At 49.1% G+C, this 23,644-nt stretch overlaps 1 long non-coding RNA gene across 8 annotated transcripts; it reads right to left on the reverse strand.

Moving 5' to 3' along the window:
• Positions 1-421: 421 nt before the first annotated feature.
• Positions 422-18,273, reverse strand: LOC103657226. 8 transcript variants are annotated; one of them, XR_005832729.1, is made up of 7 exons: positions 18,027-18,273; positions 16,977-17,097; positions 13,130-13,198; positions 8,899-11,181; positions 7,275-7,433; positions 3,264-5,482; positions 422-2,067 (listed from the first exon to the last, which is right to left on the reverse strand). It is a non-coding gene; the product is annotated as an uncharacterized LOC103657226 (long non-coding RNA). The 8 variants fall into 8 exon arrangements; XR_005832731.1 differs by having other exon boundaries at positions 3,437-5,482; positions 18,027-18,272; XR_005832734.1 differs by having other exon boundaries at positions 422-5,482; positions 13,130-13,195; positions 18,027-18,266.
• Positions 18,274-23,644: the final 5,371 nt, after the last annotated feature.

A 23,644-nucleotide genomic window follows, 5' to 3' on the forward strand; every position in this document is an offset into this window, starting at 1 on the left:
TAAACGACAGAAAGTTGAGTTCAAGTGTGAATTTAACAACGTTAAATCAATGTTTAGCAGCTACCCTCTCTGCTGGATGAAAGGGTGAATTAGGGATGGTGTCTGCTCCCAAGGAGCTGAAACTCTGTTATTGGAGGAAGATCTAGATAGATGTGGATACACAGAGACAGGTAGGCAGACAGGTAGATAAAGTGCCCATTTATTTTTATTTTTCAAAAATATTTATTTATTTATTTGAGAGAGAGAGAAAGCGCACATGCATGTATGTGTTCACATGAGCAGGGGGAGGGGAGGTGGGGGGGCGAAGCAGACTCCCCACTGATCAGGGAACCTGACACAGAGCTCTATCCCAGGACCCTGGGATCATGACCTGAGCCGAAGGCAGACACTCAACTGACTGAGCCACCCAGGCGCCTCAAAGTGCACATTTATTGAGCTTTTATTGTGTGCCAGGCTCTGATGCCTGAATTACATCATCACAAGGAATCTTCACAGTCCCCCTGTGGGTTAGGTATTATTACTGGTGCCCTTTCTCATTCAGGCACAGAACAGGGACAAAACCTATCAAGGCACACACAGGGAGTAAGCAGGAAAGCCAGGTTCAAAGCTGGGTTGGATGGCTGTGACGCTCTTCCCGTGCGCCATATTGGTCCTGTGTTCTTTGCGCTTCCAGTTTCAGCTTGCTCACTTCTGTACTTAGTCGAGGATGTGGTTGATCCAACTGAGTGAGGAGATGCTCCTGGAGAGGTGGCTAGTACCACAGAAGTTTGGGGGATATTGGAGTCTTTGTCCTTCTGGGGGCAGGAAGCTGACTTTGGGGTGTCTTGCGTGCACAGGGCCAAGGAGAGGATGGGGAAGGGGAGGGCGCAGGCAGTCCACTTCTCTCTGGTGGCAGCACAGGAGGGGCTTTCTGAACTTCCCAGCCCCGTTATTAAGCATGGCTGTGTGTTAGCAGAGTTTGGCACTTTAGAGGACTTTTTAAAAGAGTTGACGCACAGGTCAGAATCAAGTTTAATCAAGTTAGAACCTGGTCAAGGTTAAGGAGTGGTTCAAACTTTGGAAACAAATGGATCAGCCACATGGAGTTATGAGAGGTTAAGGACTGATTAGTTTTCAATTAAAGTAACATTTTGGAGCTGGGATCCAGGTTTTTTGGCAACAGATGTATCAGGGAGGATAACAAAAATTGGAGTCAGAAAGGAATGAAGTCCAGCTGACTGTTTGGTTCAGATAAGTGAAAACACTCGAATATATATGGAAGGAAGGCTGTTAGAAATCCTTTCCTCATGTAGTCATGCATTGTTTGCATTCACGGCCTGAGTAATTCATGCCATATTTTAGAGGGTCTTGACATAAGCCCACCTTGAGAACATCAGTACTTTGTTCTGCCGCTGGGGTTATGGACAATATTGGATTTCCTCTTTCCAGAAGATAAACTATTGCTGTGAACAGGAATCTCAAGTGAGAAATGTTGCTACGCAGGTGATAGCACAGATGCTTGAAGATGAGGCGGCCGTTGGACAAGGCCCGCAGAATGTGGGGCACAGCCCGAGACACAGCAGATGTGGGTCACAGAAAGCAGAAGCTCACTTGTCCACTCAACCAGGCCCTTTCCACTCGGTGGGGCTGAGAGCACCTTTGCAGCTGCCTGGTACAGCTAACATTTAAAAATGATGCTTGCATTCCACAGGGCTACAAAACTCGGTTGCAGGAGGACTGCCGGGCCAGAATGTGGCAGCCCTGATTTACCACTTAATTTCCAAGAGCCAGAAAGACTCCACAAAGAGGTAGAACCCAGGAGAGACAGAACATTCACTCATTCATTCCTTCCGTCCTTCATTCATTCCTGCATTCATTCATTCATTCATTCATTCATTCATTCGAGGAAGCACTCTTGAGAGTTGAATTTGTGCCTGGTTCCTGGTAAGGTGCTGCGGAGTCCCAGAGGCTCAGGCTTGGTCCACTGCTGGGTGTGGGGAAGACAGCTGGACACACGGGGCCCGTGAGGCCTGATATGCGACGGCAGAGGTGTGTACCTGCTGCGGGCCCACAGTAGGCACGCCGATGCTGTAACAGGAACAAGAGGGTGGGGGGCCCATGGAGGCGACATTAAGCTGGGTTTCACAGACCACTCAGGAGGGCTTCCTATACCTTCAGTGTCCTGGGGGTTTGAAGCAGCCTCCTGACTCAGGGGCATATGCTATCTACTCAGTCTCTCGCCTTTCTGAGATTTTCTAGGTTGGGTGGACTCAGTACCATAGAATTGGGGATCTGATTATTCTCATAAGTGCAGTCTTTCCTCCCCAAGTACCCTGGCAGCTCCTTCAGGACACAGAGCATGGCAGTGCGCACAAAGAAAGTGCTCAGGCTGAGCAACTGGAAATGTGTGGATCTTCACTTTCAAATGCAAAAAGCAGCCCCATTGGGGAACCTCGCTGGGGTGGCTCAGTGGGTGAAGTGTCTGCCTTCGGTGGCTCAGGTCTTGATCCCGGGGGTGCTCCCTGCTCAGCGGGAAGCCTGCTTCTCCCTCCTCCTCCCCCCCACCCCTGTTTGTGCTCTCTTTTCTCTCTCTCAAATAAAAAAAAAAATGCAGCCCCATTGATACCACTTCCTTCCTGGGGACTCATATTGAACCCAGGAAAATTCAGTTGTTCATTAAACACAGGACCTTTTTCATTTCGGATTGAATGTGGGGACCCTCATTTGTGATCATGCAGGGATCTAGCAGTCAGAGCTTGAAACTATCTGAATGAGTTACAGTGCTACAACAAAGACAGAAACATGGCCTTTAAGAAGTCTTCAGGGAGCTGGGATACTGAATATTTAACAATGACTTATTTCCTGTAACAATTATTTGTGAGTGAGGGCCTCTGATGTGTTGAAACAATGCATTCCCTGATGCATTTGATACTTCCTCCCAAATACTGTTTATAAATTTAAATTGGCATGTGAAGGAAGGCAAGGTAGTTGGGCAAAGTTTGACTTCTGCCTGGTATGAATGATTTCAAGATTTATTTACTTATTTATTTGAGAGAGAGAGAGAGCTCACTTGTGCACACGAGCAGGAGGGGCAGAGGGAGAGAGAGATTCTCAAGCCGACTCCCCGCTGAGCATGGAGCCTGACACAGGGCTCGATCTCAGGACCCTGAGATCATGACCTGAGCCGAAACCAAGACTCGGAGCTTAACCAACTGTGCCAGCCAGGTGCCCCCAGCAGTGTGAATGATTTCAAATCAGTGGATTCTGAGTTAATGAAATTTTACCTTGGTTCACAGTAGGTTTTGATTTGCCGAAGTGTGAAATATGCTTGGGGAAGAGGATGAGGGGGAGGCGATGTTTTGGAGAATTAATTGATTTTGGGGGACCGTCCGTAGAACACAGAATTCAGGGAAGTTCCAGTTCCTTCACAACGACCCACACAGAACAGGTGTATTACCAATAGGTGTGCCTGTGCAGTGAGCACACTCCTCGCTGCCGGCTTCGCATGGTGTCTCCATCTGAAGAGTGGTAGACTCATCGTCTTGTCTCAAGGGAAAGGGGGACTTCTTCAAAGTCAGTAGATCTGCCACCCAGAGGGTGAGCTCAGAGCCCAGAGGGGGACCGTGCATGGAAGCGGGCGTGCAGGCTCACAGCTTGGCAGTGGCCATGTTGCCGAGGACAGAAGCAGCTCCTCCTCTCCACCACGTCCCGCTCCACCGTGGGTTCCTCACGAACCCACATTATGCTCTGGCCGCAGGAGCCTCATCGGGAGGCCACCGCACTAGGGTGGAGGTGTGAGGTGGTGAGAAGCCCCTTCGTCCTTCTGGCTTGCATGCGACGATGGGACTGGGGGACTCAGGTCTAATTTCTTTTTTTTCTCTTTTTTGATGAAAGATCAGGAGTAAAAATTCGGCCGGTGAACAGAAGAAGATGCTGCAAGATAACCGTGTTGGTTTTGTGGGTTTTTAAAATCATGACTTCAGACCTTTTAGGGTGCTTTTATTTTGGGGGATGCTGGGCTTGAAGGAAGCCCATCTCAAACTGCTTGTCCTTGAAGTAACAGGCAAGGGCAGTGCTGTGGGATCAGCCGGCTCGGAAATTCTGAGGGAGGCTTTGAAGTTGCCAGCGCACATATTATGTATCTGTTTCTCACCTCTTTTTCAAAATCACCTGATTGGAATACAAATTATTTTTGCAATGCAGAAACACTTAGACATGTGAGGCAAAGCTTCGCTTTTATGGGCTTATTTTCCAGGGGGAGAATCGCTGATGTGTGCCAGATGACAGTCACCTTTGAATCATCTGGTTGCATCTATAACGAGCTTGCACACCTCTTGCTAAACGTTTTCCTGTTTGTAGAAGCATGCTGGTGTGTTGAAAGAATTTCACAAGAGCGCTGGCCCAGTTCTCCTATAGTCCTTCCCATATTTTATTGCCTGCTCTTGCTGATAAGAAATGCCTATGCGATTTGGGTCGAAACTTCATCGGGGAACAGCCAAAGAACTAAGTCCGGGGAGAGCGTCTTTAAAAAGAAAGTATATGTTGGCCTTTATAAACCTTGGTACACTTTGTCCACTTCACCAAGGATTTAATCCACAGAGCACAGCCCTTGGGAGTGGTGGCCAGTGCAGGCTAACACCTAGATAGCCAGACGAAAGTAGGAATAATTTCTCTGTTCGCTCTCAAGAACGTCCTGGTTCGGACACGATGTTGCACGGGCACGCGACGCACAGGCACACCCCATCTCCACGTGTGCATCTCCAGCTCATGCAGTTTTTGGAACACAGTCTCTCCCGGTATCTGCACATTGCATTTACTCTGCACTTTCAAAGTTGCATCTTTCCAGCTGACCTTGCGTGGGAAAACAATCCCGTTTATTTGAAAGTCATTTATGGGACAGCGACTAGATTTTTTGACACCTGGATCCTTTAGATAAAACCCATATGTCAAAATGTACCTGGTGCTTCGTGACCAGCTTTTACTTGCAGACTTAGAGTAGGGAAGTGTACATCCCTAACTTCTCATGCCTTCCAAGGTCGATGCAGGAAGAATAAAAATGAGCTTTAGGGCATCATTTGGACGGGGTTGAGAACGCTGGGCGTGGGGGCGCGTTTGGGCAGCGGCTCTGTGCTGCTCCTCCAGCCGGGGGAAATGTCTGTGTCCCCGCGACGTTGTGATGGAGCTTGTTATCCTATCCCGCGGTCTGTTGCAGTTTTATCATGTAATTTCCCCGGATCCTTGAGGAACGTTTCATCACAGAGGGCTGCTCTCGCAATGCCCAGGGGAATTGTCCCATCTCTGTTTTTGCCCATGCTTTTTATTACCCCATGCCTAATGAACTTTTCTTGGCCGTGTGAACTGTTGACGGCTGAGGTCCACGCGTGGATGCTGGCTGGCTTTCTCTGTGCTACGTTGTAGCAACGACAATTCTTAATCACCATGAGAAATTTGAGGCAAAGGTGGAACTTGCAAAAGTCTGTCAGTGCAGCAGCAAGAAGTAAGCCTGGTAGAAAATGGAGGGAAAGTATGGTTCATTCTATTCTTGTGGGACAGAATGTGATGCATCCTGAAAGGTCCTGCAGAACTAAAGCCAAAAGGAAAAAAAAAAAAAAGATGCCACATTGATTTCTCCCTTCTCTGCTACTGTTTATACTACACAATTGGCATTTGATCCATTCATTTTCAGGTTAATAAATCATTAATGGAATGCCTGCTTTCGACCAGGCAGTGCCTAGGCATTATTCCAGAGACTTCTAGATAATTATGAATGATTCTGGACTCTGAGATTAGTAGGATGACCAGCAATGAACTGCTCTTAGGGCATAGTCCCCAAAGGGGGAGATAGACCTGGGGTGCTATGAAGGCACACAGGGGCACCCGTCTGGGCCTGAGGAGGACCTGGGAAGTTGACAGTTAAGCAGGGAGCCAGCTAGAAAATACATGAAGGCAAGCAAAAGGCCTGTCTTCCAGAATGACATGTCTAGGGAATCAGAAAGAGTTCAGAATGGCCAGAGGAAGGGTTCTTCCTTGGACAATTCTTTCTTTCTTTCTTTCTTTCTTTCTTTCTTTCTTTCTTTCTTTCTTTCTTTCTTTTTTTCATTCATTCATTCATTCATTCATTCATTCCACAGTTATTTATTTATTGGGAGCCTACTCTGTGCCAAATGTGAAGCCCATCACTATGAAGATGAGGCTAGAAAGGCAGATGTGATCACCAAGAGCCTTGCGTGCAGGTGGAAGGAGTACAGGCATTATCCAGAGAGCCATGGAGAGCCTCGGGAGGCTTTAACCATGAGGCCACATGATTGGACGTGCGTGTTGGCTGTGGTGTGAGAGCCGTGTTGGAGGGGACGCAGCCCGGAGGCAGAGGGGATGGACAGAGGAGGAGAAATGATAAGCCAGCGGCAGCAGGGGTGGAAAGGAGTTTAACCATCGAGAGTAAATCAGATCTATTTATTGGCTGGAAAGTGAAGGGCAAGTCTCATATGAACATCTGAGTTCTCTTTGGGGTAACCAGTTGCCAGATGGTGGTATTGTTACCCAGATTGGGGACAAAGGAGGAGAGGTTGATGAAGATACTGAGTTCTGTTTTCAGTGGGTCTGACAAGTCTGAGGTAGCTGTCGGCACTGCAGGAGGGAGGGTGATGTGCACAGGAGTCCAGGATTTACAGGCTGACCGCCAGGTGGGCAGGGGAGCAGGGGGAGCCAGGCCACAGGTACAGACGGGGGGCTCAGCATACAGTGATGATGAAGCTGTGTGTATGAGAACACTCAGGAATGGAACAGTGGCCAGCAGTAACCACATCTGTGAACGCTCACTCCGTGCTGAGTGCCCTACAGAGCACCAGACCCGTTCATCTGCAGTAGGACCTATGAGAGACTGCTATTCATGTCCCCATTCTACAGAAGGGAACTTGGAGGCAGAGAGCAGTTAAGTAGCTTGCTCAAGGCTGCACAGCATGGAGGAGGAGTTGGCAGTCTGAGAAAGAGGAGGGGAAGAGGGCCCAGAGAAATGGGGTACGAGCCAGGGGGAAGTCTAGCTGTCCTTCACCTGGCAACCCTCCCCCCCCACCGGGTTCCTGGCCTGACTGCTGCCCCGTAACTGCTGAATGTCGACACCTTCTGAGCAGGACCAGGAGGCCGTATCTCAAAATTACTGTCTCAAGAGGGCACAGAATGTGTGCTCAAGGTTCACTCCCTCCTTCAAACCTCCAGTAAGGGTAAGAAAGCTCTGTACCTGGCTTTCTTCAAGCCCAAACCAACCTCCCATCTTGGTAAGTTGAAATCCCACTCACCTTGGAGGCCCATTATAAATGGCAACTTTCCTGGGGAGCTTTCCAGATCCTCACGGTCACACTGGGTCCGTCTCGCCTCTCCACTCCTCTGCTGCTTTGCACTGAGCAAGTAACTTACAAATTCTGTCCCACAGTCATTCGTGTTTCAGTCTTGATGTCCTGGGGGAAAGGCACTACTGCTTATTTATTTGTGTACCGTGCATGTTGTAGGGACAGTAATATCAGTACGATTAGGTGCTCTATAATTGGATTTGAATGAAGGGAGAAAAGGTCCTGGAAGCTTCCCACTCCTCCCCCGCCCCAGCTTTCCCTTTTATGGGTGATTTTGCAACCGAGCTATCCTTGCAGGCTATCCTGATATTTCTGTTTCCTCTCTGTATGTTCCCTAGGTTCTTTCTGGCTTCCCCGTTTGTGCCTTCTTCAGCCTGACGTACATTAGAATTAGCTCTTTTTTGTGTCTGGGTCTTCCCCAGGCTGTAAGTCCTTGACTGCCCAGTCCAGTCCCTATCACTCAGTAATCAGCAGCAAGGTGGGGTGGAATGCTAGTCCCCTGGACAGCCCTCTCCAATCCTCTGTGGTTCATCACAGCCCATTCTCCCCGGGGCCATCAGCTGCACCCTTTCATCCCATCCTAATGGGGGAGCAGGTGGCCCAGCCTTGCTCCATGTCCCCTCTGTGCTTCTTCTTGGTCTTCCCAGGCCCAGGCTCACACATGATGCTCCAGTGATATGGGCTTCAGCTCTTATCAAAGCTGAAAACTGCAGCTGAGACCTGAACTGGCTGGTAAATGAGTGAAATCTTACTTCAGCCAGTTGGGCCAGAGTCTGCAAATACCCAGTGCCAAGAGCCTTTGCCACAGTTGCAAGTCAGAGCCTTCTACGCTATTCCTTAAAGAGAGATGCACCATGGGGGAGCAAACATCTGTGTGGCAGATTTAAGATGATCTGGAAGAGGCTCCCTATGACCGAGAGGAGAGCAGTTGCCTTTCTCACTGTTGATTTTCTGCCAGGTTACTCGCGCTCTCTTAATAAAGAGTGGAGGATGAGGTCGGAGAAGAGGGAAAGGGAAGGAGAGAGGGTGTGTGTGTTTCTGTTACTTATTTCCAACGTAAACATCTCAAGCAAGCTCACTGGGGTAATATTTTCAGTGAAAATACGTTTCTACTGGACACAATGCAAGAATTTTTTGCTCATGGAATTTTCACTCAACAATAGGAAAAAAGATGTTTTCACACAGGCATTTTTGGCTCCGAATATGGATTTGACAAGTGTTTCCCCAAATGCCAGCAGGACTGAAGAGTGCAGCTGTGATGGGAATTTTAGAACCCTCAAGAGAACCCCAAATGCGTTTTAAAAAAAGTCACTAAGTCACATACTTAAGTTGTGCCTCCTATTGTTGCTAACAACACTTGAGTATGGTCATCGGAAAGACCTCAGAGGTCTCGTGTGAGAATCGAGCATTTGGGGAGCCGGCAGGCTTTCTGCCTTCTACTGGGCATCCTGGCAAAATAGTGTGTTGGGCTCCTTTCACGTCCCATTCATTGCAGGTTTTGCTCTCTGGGCCTAAGACATGGATGTTTGGGTTTTCAGAACAGAAAGACGGTCTGAATACGAAATTCCTGTACCTCTATAACTTGTTTGTTGGGGCCTCACTGCTGCAGCCCACGTCGGGCCGCCCAGCGGGTCTCCTCCCTCCGCGGTGATCTCTGGTCGGCGTTAAGGCCGCTGTCGTAGAGCACGCCGTCACCATCCAAGAAAGGCAGGGCCTTCTACTCCATGTGCTGGTGTTTGGAACGCAGCCCAGCGATGCCCGTCACCACCAGGCTGGATGCAATTGACGGGTTCATAGAAGAGAATTATGTGACCTCCCTCTTAAGACCATGCTGGAACCTTCCCCGGGGCCTTGAGATTGTCTCAGATATGACTCAGCGCTCTCATGGTTATATTTTTTTAAGCTTTTTTTTTTTTTTTTTGTTCCCTCGGGCTTGATACTGGTTTTCTGTCTCAGTTCCTTCTAGCTAATCTTATTATCTTCAAAACGTAAAACGACCCCATTCAATTTTAAATTAATTTGTACGCTGCAGATTTGTTTTAGGTGACTTTCTTTTATGATGCCGTCCTGCAGGGAGGGACCGCGCTGACTTCTCAGAGCCCATCCTGGGATTAATTGGCAATTCAGTTCACACACACTAACAATCTCCTCAACTATTCACATTAACTAATTGACGGGTCTGATGGAAGATGATCTGGCCATCACTGTGAGCACAGAACAAGAGGCCTCGTTTGCTTTGCAGTCCCATGCATGTGTGTGTCAGGTGTGTAGAGGGAGAAGGCTGTTCCACTTTCAATCGTTCTTGATTTTTAGGGTTGTATCTGTTGAACTTTACTCGGTCTTACCTTTGCCGGACACCTGAATTGGCATCATCGCTGGGATATGCATTTAACATAACTGTGTAAATCAGATTGGAATTTCTTTGGATGGTTCGAGCAGGGGCTGGGAAGTTGGCTTCGGTTGCATTGGGAGGTGCAGAATCTGTAGCTCATAGAAAAGCTCCTACTTGGAGGCTGGGAAGTGCTTTCAGCGCATCGCTGGGTACGGGGAAGTGAGGGGGAGAGATGACTTCCTGTGAGCGGGCTGCTAGCGCCACGAGAGTCGGAGATGTCGGGAGGAGACGGGAGTATGATGAGTGCAGGCGGATCGTAAAGCTGGTTGTAGGACGTCCCGGAATGTGGCCAGACAGGCAGCCTGGAGCCTCTAGCCCGAATGGACATAGACTTGGGCTGGGGACCGAGAGGGAGCTGACTGGCATGTCAGAGCCATGGGAGGGGGTGAACTCCAGGCCAGGGCTCAGGACTGTCCAGAGCACCCCCCCCCCTTGACACAGCGGGCTGAGGCTTACAGCCTGGAAGAATGGGGGACAGACCACCTTACAGGACAGCTTCAAAAACTGGGACCATTCTTAGTGAAGATTTTGGCTCCAACACAAGTTTAAAAAGAATCTACTCCTAGTCAAAGACACTATTTTAGGACCCCCCCCCAAGAGGAAAAGGCGCTTACCTGTCTTGACGGCCTGGCCGACTGATGCTACCCATCACGAAGAGGAGAGAGGGTTAGGATTGAAAGCAAAGGACGGGAATGCTCAACAGAGACAAGAAGTGGGAGAGGGAAGAGGAGATGAGCACACAAGCAGTCAGATGCGACAGTAGGGGTGGCCTTAGAACAACACCTAGAATGAATGTGCGGTGGATTTCCATTGTGAGACTTCATGGTGAGAGAGGATCTCCTTTTACAGTCTCTCCTAGACCTGGTTTTAGATCAAACTGCGGTTTTAATTTAAGGAGAACCCAGGCCCGCCGTGAAGTAGCTTATACTATGAACAACCTTACTACCTCTCTATGTTGTTTCATTGAAAAGGGATGTCTGGGCCATTTCTTTTTGAACTGTTGGGGCGATAGTGATTTCCCCTCTTGATTACTCCCCAAGATCTTCCTCCCTCTCACTTTCCGTCACTGGGGCTTGAGGGGGTAAGGTGAGAGTAACTGAGTTTGTTTCCAAAGTGACCATGCCAGGGCTGGTCTTGGGGAAGGGCACATGGTGTCTCACACCAGATGCCCGAAGGTCAAGTCAACAGTCATTGGTCATTTTATTTGTTTCCATTGATGCCAAGTAGATGACATCTGAGCCAAAGGGTAGAGCAGAGTCTCTGTTAGAAAGGGAGGTTGACCTCAAGTTTCTAACCAGTAGATTTGGAGCAGAGACCCTGGATGTCTGTCTTTCGTGGATGTCTGGAATTTTATTCGCCGACTCCAGAAGAGAGGCTGCCAATTTCAGAAGATGCCGATTATCAGGGGATCTGCAGGCAGCCGTGCCGCGTACCTCCAGGACGGGGAACGGAAGGCACACAGATCTGGGAGGATAAAAGGCACTGGTTGAAGTCGTGATTTACAGTTGCCAGTTGGCACATGCCCAGGACTCTGGGTGGAGTGGGCAGGGGACAGGAGATTTGCTCTAATGAATGAAGCTTTCTCTAAACGGTGTCTGAAAACATAGTGAAGCATGCTGGTGAGAGCCACAAATGAAGAGAGAGGCCATGGCTAAGGTGGGTCTGCAGTCAGGACAGGGGCCGCCCCAGCACCCCGGAGGGGACTGCGGTCACCTCTGTCCTCACAGAGCACTGCAGCTCCGGGTGCTGCCCGGCCACCCAGCAATGCACAGCTGGCCGCAGGAGACCTGGCTCCGAAAGCGGTGATGACTGTAGATGTGCAAGACCATCCCCTCCTTCCTCTGCACACCTTTGGCTAGCATGTTCTTTTCCATGGGAATGATGGCATGCTATGCTGGGGGCACAGAAGTGCCCTGTTGTAGCACAGACCTGTATTCTTGCCCGTGGGCAGCCAGTGGCCACTGACGTTGGAGCCCCAGTTCAGGAATGGGGCCTCTCCCCCTTGCAGGGGGAGGATGGGGGCCCAGATTACAGGGTGCAGTGCTCTGGGATCTTCAGGCCCCAGGTGCACAGATGCACATACTGGGGTTTTTGCTAGAAGGGCAGGCAAGGGGCCTCATTTTGAGGAGGACCCCAGAGCGCCTGTCATTTACCAGCTCCTTGCCCTTGTTCGCAGGCAGCCCCTCTGCTCATCTCTGCTTGGCTCCCATCCACCCAAGTCTGTATCAGGCCTCCTGCGTGCTCTGGTTTCAGCGCACTTCCCTGGCCCAGATAAGTGCTCTCTGGGGCACAGGACTTCCGGTTTTACTCTGCCTTCCAGCTCTGTACCCTGTGGGTTAAAGACACCTCCTCTCTCAGCCAGGGCCCCAGGAAACCAGCTACCCGCTTCCCTCAAACTCGGTCTGCCCGGTTGGCAGTTGGAGAAGGAAGGGAGGGAGGCTTATGGGTAGAGAATGAATTTCCCAAGAAAAGAGGTGATTCTGGTGACTTCTGCCTCTTGTGATCTGGGAGTAGTGGACCCTGATTCTGGTCCTGTGGTGTTATCAGCTACGTCAAGCCCCAAAGTCTGTAGAGGGCAAAGGAGCCCCGGTCATGAGATTGTTGGGGAGTGAACGCAAGGAGAGAGGGACGAGAGGGGCACTAGGTCTAGGGAGGAGATGGGTCAGCAAAGTGGCATCAGGGCAGACTCCAGCATTTGGACTCGGGGGAAGTGGCCAAGGCCATGGCCGATGGACTGTGACAGGCTCGGTCCTCGGAGCTGCATTTGGGTGGCACTATGACCCCATCCCGCTCGTGAAGACAGGGTGCTCAGGAGGTCAGCCTATCACTCTGCTGCTGAGGGGCCCAGGGGAGCTCGTGGCCTTGGGCTGGACGCCTGTTTTTGAAAGAAAGACTCTACCTCCACTTTCCTTCCGTGAGGGAGGGAGGGAGGGAAGGAAAGGAGAGGGGAGGGGAGCAAGGTCTGTGAGCAGTCAGTGTGACTAAGGGCTTGAGTGGCTTGGCTATTTTCAGAGAGTCTGCTAATTCGCACTCTGCAGAGCCCGAGAATTTCATACAAGTGCTAATGCTGAGACCTGTCAGCCCTGTACCCCAAGTCAGTCATCTGGTAAAGCTGAGAGGCAAGCACGGCTCAGCATTGCTTTCTGCATTCTTTTCAAAGGAATTAAACGTGATCCAATTGGGGTCCCAGAAACAAATAATTTCAGACCAATTCCCAACTGAACAGGTAACAGTAATTCGTGGGCAGTGCCAAATATCTCCCATTTTGAAGTGCAGGACAAAATGAATAAAGTCAACTTAGAATTTCATAAAGGCTCCCTGGCATGCGTTTTAAGACAGGGAACCGTGTGCTGCAGTGAATCTAAATTTAGAGGGGGAAAATTAGAACAAAGCTACCTATTGATTAACTCACCACTTTGCAATGAACCGTTGTCCTGTTATGGGACGGTCTCTGGATCTTTCACACGTATTACCTTCCCTACTGAAACCAGAAAATTTACATTTTCTTGAACATCTTGTCTTTGATTAACTTTCCTATATGCTCTATTTTAAGAACTGTGTTTCCTTTTCATCCCATTTCTTTACTAAATATATATTTCCAGAATTTTATACTTTTCCATAATGGAAACGACTTGGCTTCACTGTGATTCTCTCGGCGTTCCCAGGTATGGCGTAATTACTGGCTGCCAATTACTCTTTTATTAAGGGATACTCGAAGGCTTATTTTAAAAGCATTTCTCCTCCTAAAACTGACACAACAGAAGGCCCTCGTGATAGTCATGCCAATCCTAAAGGAGAGGCGTGTCTGTGCCGAAGGCTGGAGGCCTTGCCTGCAAACAAGTGCGGAATGCTGCAGAGAGGCCGGGGCTAAGCACAGCCCTCCTCGCTGCCAGTTCGAGAGGGGAGAGCACGCATTCAATGGTGCCGTGCTGCTAAGTGGTGGCTCACCCCTCCGCTGGAAGGAAAATGGGTGTTTCTCCCTAGGGAGGTGATTCTTAATTTGAAAACTGTCAAAGTAGATCAAGTAATGAAAGAGGGCAAATGGACAGCAGAAATCATTCATGTATTCATTCATTCTATTGAAAAGATTTGTCTCATCCTTTTTCGGTGTATTTCGATGAAACCAGTCTGGGTAGTTCCACTGCATGGAACGGTCAGTTGTCAAGAGAACAGTGGCGCCTAGGGTAGGACAGCGCCTGCGTCTACTCATTGACCTTGACCAAGTTAATTAGCGTCTCTAAGGCCTCAGTTTCCCTTCCCTCAGGTTCATATGATCAATGGGAGATACAGAGGAAGGCCAAACAATGACATAGATAACACACGGAAGATCGCCAGGGAACTGCTGGAGTAGGCGGGGTCATGGTGCTCTAAGAGAGTATTTCAGGTCGGGAGGAGCAAGAAAGCTTCCCGGAGAAATGATGTTGGGCTGTGATCTGAGGGATGGGTGAGAGCTGATGAGGGGGATGGTGAGAAAGAGTGCTCTCAGCAGACTGAGCAGCACGGGGGAAGGCCCAGTGGTCAGAGGGAGTAAGGCAAGTGGGAGGAATTGCAAGGCCAGTGTGTTTGGAGGTCAGAGAGTGAATCATAGGAACCAGAACACAGAGGGTCTTGGGTGCCAAGTTCAGAAGTCGTGTTCTATGTCAGGAGCACTAGAAAGCTAGTGAAGGGCTTCGAGTGGTGTGTGTTTGTGCAGGTGCACGTGCGTGAGTGTGTGGGCGCGTTGGTGTGAGGTTGGTTATCACGACTTGAAGTGCGCTTGGCTGGATCCCTGGGACAGCAGGTCAGAGAGCCGTGTGGATGCAAGAAGGCCAGTGGGCATCTACTGCAGCCCCCAGGTGGGACACAGAGGTAATTTGTGCAAGAGTGTGGTATGGAGATTGGAAAGAAGTGGATGGATCCGAACGTATTTTGGAAGTCAACTACAGGGTTTGGCAATGGTTTGGTCATAGGTCATTGGACAGAGCGAAGGGTAAAGAATGACCTGTGGGTTCCACCCCACAACCAGGTAAAGGGTAGTCATTCCCTGAGCCAGCCGAAGGGGTGCCAGAAGGGGACAAGGATTAGGAGGGAGGTCATGGGTTCAGGTTACATTTCAGGTGTCTGTTTGAGTTCCTTTGAGGTGTCCTAAGGAGAGGACAGCCAGGCAGTGAGACGGATGTGGAGTGCAGAGCGCCTTGGGCTGAGTCATGCGTTCTGAGGTGTCCTGCTGGGAGGTGTTTGGAGCTGCAGGCGGCTGAGCTTTCCCAGGGAAAGGGTCCAGCAGGAAAGGAGGTGGATCTGGACTTGAGCCTTGAGGAGCTCTAGCAGTGAGTGGCTTGGGGAAAGCCAGCGAAGGCGGTAGGGAAGGTGAGGCTGGAGAGGTAGCATTTAGACAGAATAAGAGAGGGTTTCCGGGATGGGAACATGGTGGGCAGTGCTGAAGGCCGCTGTGGGGTGAGGCGAGACGAAGGAGGGTTGGGCTTTGGGAGGCTGAGGTTCTCAGCAATTTTTGCTCACACTGGGATTCTGTAGGACACAACTTTCAGGTCGCATCAGAAAAGACTCTTTCTTACAGAGGCAAAATTAAATGAGATAATCTCAGCAAAGCACTGGTACATTCAAGGCACATGAGTATAGAGAACTATTTCTTTTATTTTCTATAAGAAGGAGAGTTTATAATTGGCATATCGGATTTTTTCACCCTTGGCACTGCTGACACTCTGGGCAGGCTGATTCCTGGTGGTGGGGGCTGTCGTGTGCATGGTAGGCTGCCTGGAAGCCTCCCTGGCCTCCGTCCACTAGACGCCAGTATATCCTCCCTCCCCAGGAGTGACAGTAAAAAGTGGCATTGTCACATTTTTTTTGGGTGGGGGGAGTGATGGGCAAAATTGCCCCTGGTTAAGAACCACTAGTTGAAATAAAATAATTTTTTTAGAAATGAGTTTTATGACCCCATATTTTTTCTTAATTTCGTAAACAAATAGCTGGAAGGGTTTAGCATCCTTAGAATGGCCATGATGTCAAAAATAGAAGCCACAGGAGGGGAAAAATAATTGATTTCGTATCTGAATATCATAGTTGACATCCATTAAGCAGCTACTGTAGACACAGAATTAAAAATTTGGATGGGTTGACTCTAAATGTTTTCTAATTCTTTAGGAAGCATGAAAGCAGACAATTTATGTCATACAGGAAAGAGAAGCCAGCTCTCCTTGGAGAAGACACAATCCACACCTGGGGGCAAAATCTGCCAGCTGACCCCCCCCCTCCCCCACTTGGGGACTCATGCTTCACAACAAACTTTTGTTAATATTTATGAAGAGACTTAATGCCTTCTGGTGTAAAAAAAAAAAAAAATCTAAATGAACATTGCTAACAGGATGGTGCCCTATCTCCCAAAACATATAATCTCCCTTTTGGGGTTGGCAAAGTTTGCAAAATAAATCTCATCCAGCGGCATACACTGCCTGCAGGGTTTATCTTTGACACCCTGTGCTATTGAAATTCTTGACGCCGTAGAGCTGACTTCAGCAAACAAATATAACAACCTAGTTAAAACCAAATAGTTTTATAGAGATGCTGTAACTTCTTTTTTAAGTTATAGCAGGACAGATTAGGGAAGCAGACAATAAAAGTCCTGTGGTTGCTCATATACTCTGGACCGCTGCAAAACATTAACACACTAACGCCCGTGTAAGAGGCAGCCCAGGACGACTGGGTTTGTAGAATTCAGAGCACCTTTACTCTGCACCGAAACAAAGGGCATTTTAATGTCCTGCTATACTGCACAGTTTTACAGGAACATTTGTTTAATTTTTTTTTTACCCTAAATGAACTATTACAAAAATTGTACAAATCAGCTCAGATGGGATGTCGTGAGAAAGAGCACACTTCCCTACAGGATGGGGCAGAATTCTCTCTCCAGGAGGAGCCATTCACACTGGAACAGGAACTCTAGACTGTTCAGGTTGGACAGCTCACAAAATAGGACTCCTGGGCCCTCAGAAGAGGAACCAGACTTTGCTTGTCTTTCTCTTTCTCAATGAGTCAAAGAGGACTGTTTTGTTTCACGAGGTGTGTATGTGAGCCGACAGCCCAAAGCTTAATTTCTGTGTTGACTCCGCCTCATCTTGTTACAAACATTGAGCATTCTGTGTGGAGATCATGGAGAATCTGCTATAAGATTATAATCCAGAATCACAAAGGAAATAATAAAGGAAGGAAGGGCAAAGGGGGAAGGGCAAGTTTTTATAAGCCTCTACTCGGCAGCTATGGCTCACCGTAGGGCAGAGTTCTTCAAATATCTCCACACTGGCGTGCATGGAGTTGTCCTCATTCTCACCAGGACTGTGGAAACCCCCTCATGGGGTCACCTGGACCATGAACCTCTTGATGGGTGTCCTAGGGTTTCCAAGAGAAACAGAACCAATAGGCTATGTATGTACAGAGAGATAGATATAAAAGGAATCGGTTCGTGCAATTATGGAGTCCCATGATCTGCCATCTGCAAGCTGGAGGCCCAGGGAAGCCGGGGCTGTAATTCAGTCTGAGTCTAAAGGCTTGAGAACCAGGAGAGCAGAAGCGGTAGATTCCAGTCTAGACCTGGAAGTCTGAGAAGCAGGAGTGATAAAGGTGGGGAGATGAATGTCCCTGCTCACCAGTCAGGCAGAGGGGGCCCAGTTCTGCCTTCCTCCATCTTTCTGTTCTACGCAGGTCCTCAGGACATTGGGTGACGCCCACCTGCACTACAGAGGGCAAGCTGCTGTGCTGAGTCTGCCAATCCACATGCTAATCTCACCTGGACACATCCTCAGAGACACACCCAGAGATCATGTTTAGCCAAGTATCTGGGTTACCTGTGATCCGGTCAAGTCGACACACACAATCAACCATCGAAATGGGCCTTTTGGGAAAGCTGTTCTGACTCTGGGAATGCCAGGATTTCTATCACAGAACAGAGGATATCATTGCTGAAAGAGCATTACAGGGCTTCAGATGCAAGTAGGTCATGGGACAGATGAGGGAGCCGAAGCCCAGAAAGGTGAGGTGACTTGACCTGAGTCACACGCTGAGGCCGAGGGAAACCAGGACCTCCATCTTTTGGTCGTTAAGCAGTATGCACGTCACCCTAACACCTTAGGCTGACCACAGAAGACAAAATGGCGAAATGGCAGAGGACCTCTGGAGCCTCTGGGCACGACATGGCCGCCCAAGCCCGGGTGGGTCAGCCTGCTTTGTGTCCCACTGACCGACTGGCACTCCTCTTCTGTCCCCTTCAGTCCTTACCTTAGAGATACGAGCCATTCGTGTCTTAGAAATTAGGTTATTACCTTTCCCAGACGCTTGCGTATGGAAGGTTTCATTTATACACCAAGCGAAGCCCTTTTTCTTATTTTCTTCTGGCCTTCAATTGCATGAAAGCCTCCTCAGCACATGTACAGCACACCGGTGAGGTTGTCTGAGTCCAGAACTCAGCAGAGGGAGGGTGAAGCGGGGATCTGCCTGGGGAGCGGGGGAGGGCACTCTGCGTCTCCCTGCCTCAACTTCCTTGCTGCTCTCTACTTCCTCCTTCCCGCCTGCTGACCTCACTTCTCCTGAACCTAACTGACAAGCTAGAAACCCACAGGGAAGCCTGCGGTCGGAGCTCTGGGCCTGCAGAGGGGAGGGGAGCCATCCTATTCCTGGCTCTGAAAAATGGTTCCTGCTGACTGCTTCTGCCAATGACCCCGCTAACTGTGGGCCTCACCTTTCACAGAAAGGGCTCCCGATGCCCCGGGCTGGAGCACGTTATCCAGGGATGAGAAGAGCACCCGTGCGGCCTCAGCCTCACTTAGCAGCTGGAGCAAAAGCACAGAAAGACGTTGGCAGCATACAGAATGATTTCTCGTTCTCAGTGTTTTCGTCGCCACATTTAGAACCGTTAACTGGTTTAAAGGGAGAGCCTCCTTGTGTCACAAGTGTGCATTTCTTGCAGGGAGAGTCCAACTAGCCGGTGTCCTTCCTTCTGGACATTTTCAAATAAACGTTTACAAGCCTGCAGATGTGTGTTGGGCACGAAATACAGGCCATCTGTCCTGGACACAGAGAGGAGGGTGGGCCACAGTCCTGCCGTCGCAGGGCTTCTGATCTAGAAGGAAAACCAAACTGAAGGTGGGGTAAGTCGACTGACAGCAAAGAAGCTACGATGAAAATAAGAAGGCTTTCCCAGAGCAGCCAATGGGCCGGAGGCCGACAGTGCTGTGCTTTCCGAGGTGGCCAGTGCCCGCCTGGGACCCCCGGATTGGGACTGACTGGGTGCGGGGTCAGCACGGAAGCAGTTATAAAATGCCCCATTTCAGGAGTGACCGCAAAGTCCGTGTCAAGAGATAAACAAGCTTCAGGGGGCTTTCTATGCTGCACTCAGTGTTGTGGAGACATCTGTTTCTTCTTTTATGTGTGTTTCCCTTCAGGAGTGCTTTTCCCTGTTAATACTAAAGAAACAAAAAATTAACATTTTTTTTTCTTCCCAAAATATAACTTATCACCTATTTTGATGCCCTTGTCCAGGAGCATTGTGAGGTATTAAAGCCCTGGGGCTTAAAGGACACTTACAGGGAAGGATGGCCATGTGGGAAGGAACGGGTTCCTCTCAGAAGCGGGTTTCTAGATGCTTCAGATGTAATTTATTTCCGATTCAATCATGCTAACATTTTATTTCTTTCATAAATGTCTCCTCCAGCCTGAGCCTCCAGGGTGTTTCTTAATGGCATCACTGTGTCCCGTGTCCCAGACCAGACACCTGGCTACTGTTTGCCATCTCCTTCCTCTTGCCCCCCCCACCTCGAGTGGCTGCTGATTCCTTCCCTCTGGTCTCCCCCATGCTTTCCTTCCCGAGAACCATCGCCAATGCACACCTTTGTCGGCCTGTTAGTGTGCTTGCCAAGGACAGGGACAGACCAGAGTGAGGGACACCCAGGAAACAGCGAAGACCAGTGGGCAGGGGGAAGTGAGGAGAGCCAGGCAGGTGGGCTTGTCCCACAATCCCTAGGTTGTCTCAGCGTGAGGTTGGCCCTCGGGGCCCTCTGCTACCTGTGTGTTAGGACCTCAGGGCCTCTTGGGCAGGAAAGCTCTGTATCTGTTCCCCCAGACCTGGCCCTGGACCCCTCGTTGGGCCTGAAAGAATTAGGTTGAATCTAATTGAGTTCTGGGCACACTGCATTTTCCATTAGCAAGGGATACACTCAGTTCTGAAACTTTAGGTCTCTATGGGCCATTTGCTTCTTTGTCTCAGGAGGACTTCCAGCTTCAAGAATTTGCTTGAGGATGGGCTGCATGCCCCTCTCCTTCTGCACTCCCCCAGGAGGACGGCCATAGGGAGTCAGCATTTGGAAACTAGCTCATCCCTAGAAATACATTGTATATTCCAACTGAGTACACCTTGCTTTTTTGCCTGGTAGACATTTTTCAAAGGAATCCTTTCCCTGAGCATATTTGCCTATCCCCATCCTGAGCAGAGGGCCAGAGACTGTGGTGTGTGAGGGAGAGCAGAGGGCCCGCCCTGGGAACGAAGGCCGCAGGCCTAAGGAGCACCACCTGATTTTTAACAAGGTGTAATGAGATTCCAAGTCATGTTTGGCCTGGGCACTTGTCCCTCCTGAGGTAGCAGAGGACCTCCCAGTGGGCAGCCCCGGACGCCGGCTCTCTCCAGGACTTTCTGTCTGCTGCATAAAAAGTCTGCTTTGGCCAGAAGTGGCACTTTCTCAACCTCGAGGGCTCATAGCGGGTTTACCCTTTCTTGACCCTTTGAGGCAAGACCAAGGCCTCCTTATTTCGAGGCTGACCTGTAAGAGCAGCGGCTATGCTTAGGTCCAAGCTGTCTCTTACTTGCTCTGCCCTGACTCTCTGCCTGTGGGACTGTCCCCAGGCCTCAGGGATTCTGTTCAGGCTCCACTGATGGCACATGTCAGGGGATTTCTGACTCTATGAAGCAGTTGGGATCCTGTCCCACTGTTTGCAAGCCTCAAAGATGAACCACGACTGCCACGTTCTCTAGAAAGAAAAGCCAACCTTTTCCTTGTATTTCACCTCTTCCAGGTGTCTGGAGGGAAGAAGTAATGTGTGGTGCATGCAAGCTACCCTAACCTCAGTGTCACCCTCTGTGTCCAGACATCCTGTGACCCCTGTTTCCTGAACCAGCTGGGCCCTCTCTACCCACTCTGTCCTCTTCCCCTGGAATTCTCCTTGGTTCAGCTGGCCCACCCCATCGCATCCCTCCTCGTGTGGTAACATCTGTGCACTTCGTCTCATGGCCAAAAGGCCTGGCTTCTCTGTCTGCAGTTGTTGACTGGATGTGTGTCCCTGGGCTGCGACTTAGCCTCACTCAGACTCATTTTCTCCTGTGAGAGGGGGACATACAAGGCCATTCCTCTTATGCAAGTTAGTGCCAGGCACGTGGTAAATTATAGCAACTGCTCAAAATCTTATTCGTTTTCATGCCCATGAACAAAGGCAGCACCTTCCCTCCCCAGCCCGTGCCCCCGAGGCTTTTCTTATGTCCCCAGTCAGATTCAGTTCTCTGTTCTACCCGGGCTTCAGGAGGGATCATTAAATTTTTTTTTTTCTGAATTAGAAAAAAATAGGAGTTAAATACTATTGATAGCTTCCCACTGCTTCAACAGCTTCTGCCCCCTTTGACGGAGCCGGGGGTGGGGATGTTTTATCAGGCTCGCTCGGGGGCTGTTATCACTCCCCACGGTTTCATAGAGCTGTTTGTCCTAGATGTCTCTCTCCTCCTAGACAGCCAACCCATCAGAGCGGAAGGAAGGAAGGAGGCAGGAATATATGAATGATACGGTGCTCAAGATACTTGACCCAAGATTTTCAAAGTGATTAATACCCCCAGCTGTCCTCTCTCCTCTTCCAGTTAGGGTTGAAGAGTCTTCTGTTCCTCAACCATTTCTTTCTTTCGATTTGAAGAATCTTGTCACTGAAGCTGTCTTAGATTTAGAAGAATAAATTGTATATCACTTTTTCTCTATGAATGTTGGGAGGAAGGTTTGGGATATGGACTGTTGGTTAAAATGGAAGAGTGCAAAGGGTTCAAACTGTGTATTTTCTGACTGCTCAGTTCCTATATGTAGTACTGCAATGACTTTCCTTCACTACGAGCCAAGGTGGAATTTCAGTGATTGACTAAAGGGGGAAGTAATTAATTTCTTGCTGCCATCCCATCCTGTTCCCTTACTCTCTTTTTTCCTGTGCTCTCTCTTCCTGTTCAGTTCCTATTATGACCTTTCTTTGTCAAGGACGTCTCTCACGATGAAGTGCTTCTATTTGCTGCTTCCCAACAGAAATCTATCCAAATATCTGTTTGGATAGATATAGGACAGATGAAAATGCTAAAAATAGCCTGGTTACCCTTTACTCCAGATGGAAACCTAAGGAAGGGTTTTAACTGATGGCCTCTGACTTGTTCCCATTATTACTGGAGTTATCCAGCTTTGAGTTCAATAGTCCTCTAGAAGTATAGCTCTTTTTGGTATTAAAGAAAACATGAAAAGCTTGAGTAAACTATCTAGCTCCATCTAATCCTTTCTGTTTTATAGAGATTGAAGGTAGGTGGCCATCAGCAGAACACACGGAAACAAAAGGGACTTTGCTCCCGACCTGGACTCTGAATCTTTATGAAACGGGTGATGATCTCAGTAAGAATGTCTTGTGTTAAGCCAGTTTCATTCTGGGTGAAGTCTGCCCTTGAAGTTCCTCTGCTAACCTGCCTCGGTGTGCAGGTGGGGCGGGACGGATGGAGAACCTTGACCGACAGCCCGCCCACCTTGGGCCCCTTTCTGTAACCACGAAGGCCACATGGAAGTGCGACTCTAGATCTTGTGGAAGTGAAAACTGCAGTGGTACCCCGTGTTTATTTTGGGGCTTCTGACTTGGGACTCTGCTCACCCATCTGAAGGGCTGGCTCGAAGTGGACTTATTTAGGACCTTTCTTTATAGAACTTAAGAGCCTTTGTTCATCGCCTTATCTTGGTTGATAAGATCTATGAGCATTAGAAGCAAAGATATCTTCAACTATAGTTTTCCAGCACTGGCATTTTTTTGCCCCAAGTTCTGTGGTCAAGGCAGAACTGCCCTGAGTTTGGGTCTTACTGCCAGAAGGTAGCCTGTGTCCAAAAACCTGGGACAAGGAATGTCTGATCTGGTGGGGCTTAGACTGTTGTATCCCCAGAGGTTAATCAAAATAAAATCACAACTGCCCTCCTCATCCCCCCATCCTGCAGAAGGGTAGAAACTGAACTTAAAGCAGCAGAAAGCTATAAAGAGTATTTAACTTCTGTGTTTTTTGCTTTTTTGTTTTTTCTAATTTTGATTTTTAAATGATTCATTCTGAGATCCTGTTAGAACATAATGTAGAATTTGGTTGGAGAAAAACCAGTGTGACTTGTATGACCTGCTTCAACCACTGCAGGTGTAACTGTGGTAAGAGCACTTTCAAGTTTCCACTCAATTTACTGCACATGCACATGCCCTTGTGTAACCTGCCTCGTGAGGGTGTCCTCCGAAAGGGAGGACAGGGATAACTTAGTCCAAAGATGTTCCGTTAATTCTGCTTGTAAATGGAGCCATAGAAGGAATTGGAAAGCTGCTCCATCCGCATCATTATACCTGTCCCTTACTGTCACCTGGTGTCACTGCTGCAGAGCCTATGGATGCTTGTCCATTATGTGCTGATGTCCTGTGTTCTCCATCCCGCACAGGCTGGGTGATGGCCCATGGGTGGCCTCTCAGGGGACAGTTCTTCTGGTTCACAAGGGTAGACTTAGCCAGGTTTTCCCTGGAGCAGATGCAGTGCCTGGGGGCTATGCTCTGAGGAGTTACCAGCACAGGCCATACCAGAACAGCCCTCTCCAACAAGCCTTAGAGCAAGTATTGAGCTCCAGCCAACAACAGACTCCCAATG

This window comes from Ursus maritimus, unplaced genomic scaffold (genome assembly GCF_017311325.1).
Source record: "Ursus maritimus isolate PB19 unplaced genomic scaffold, ASM1731132v1 scaffold_6, whole genome shotgun sequence".
NCBI lineage: Eukaryota > Metazoa > Chordata > Mammalia > Carnivora > Ursidae > Ursus > Ursus maritimus.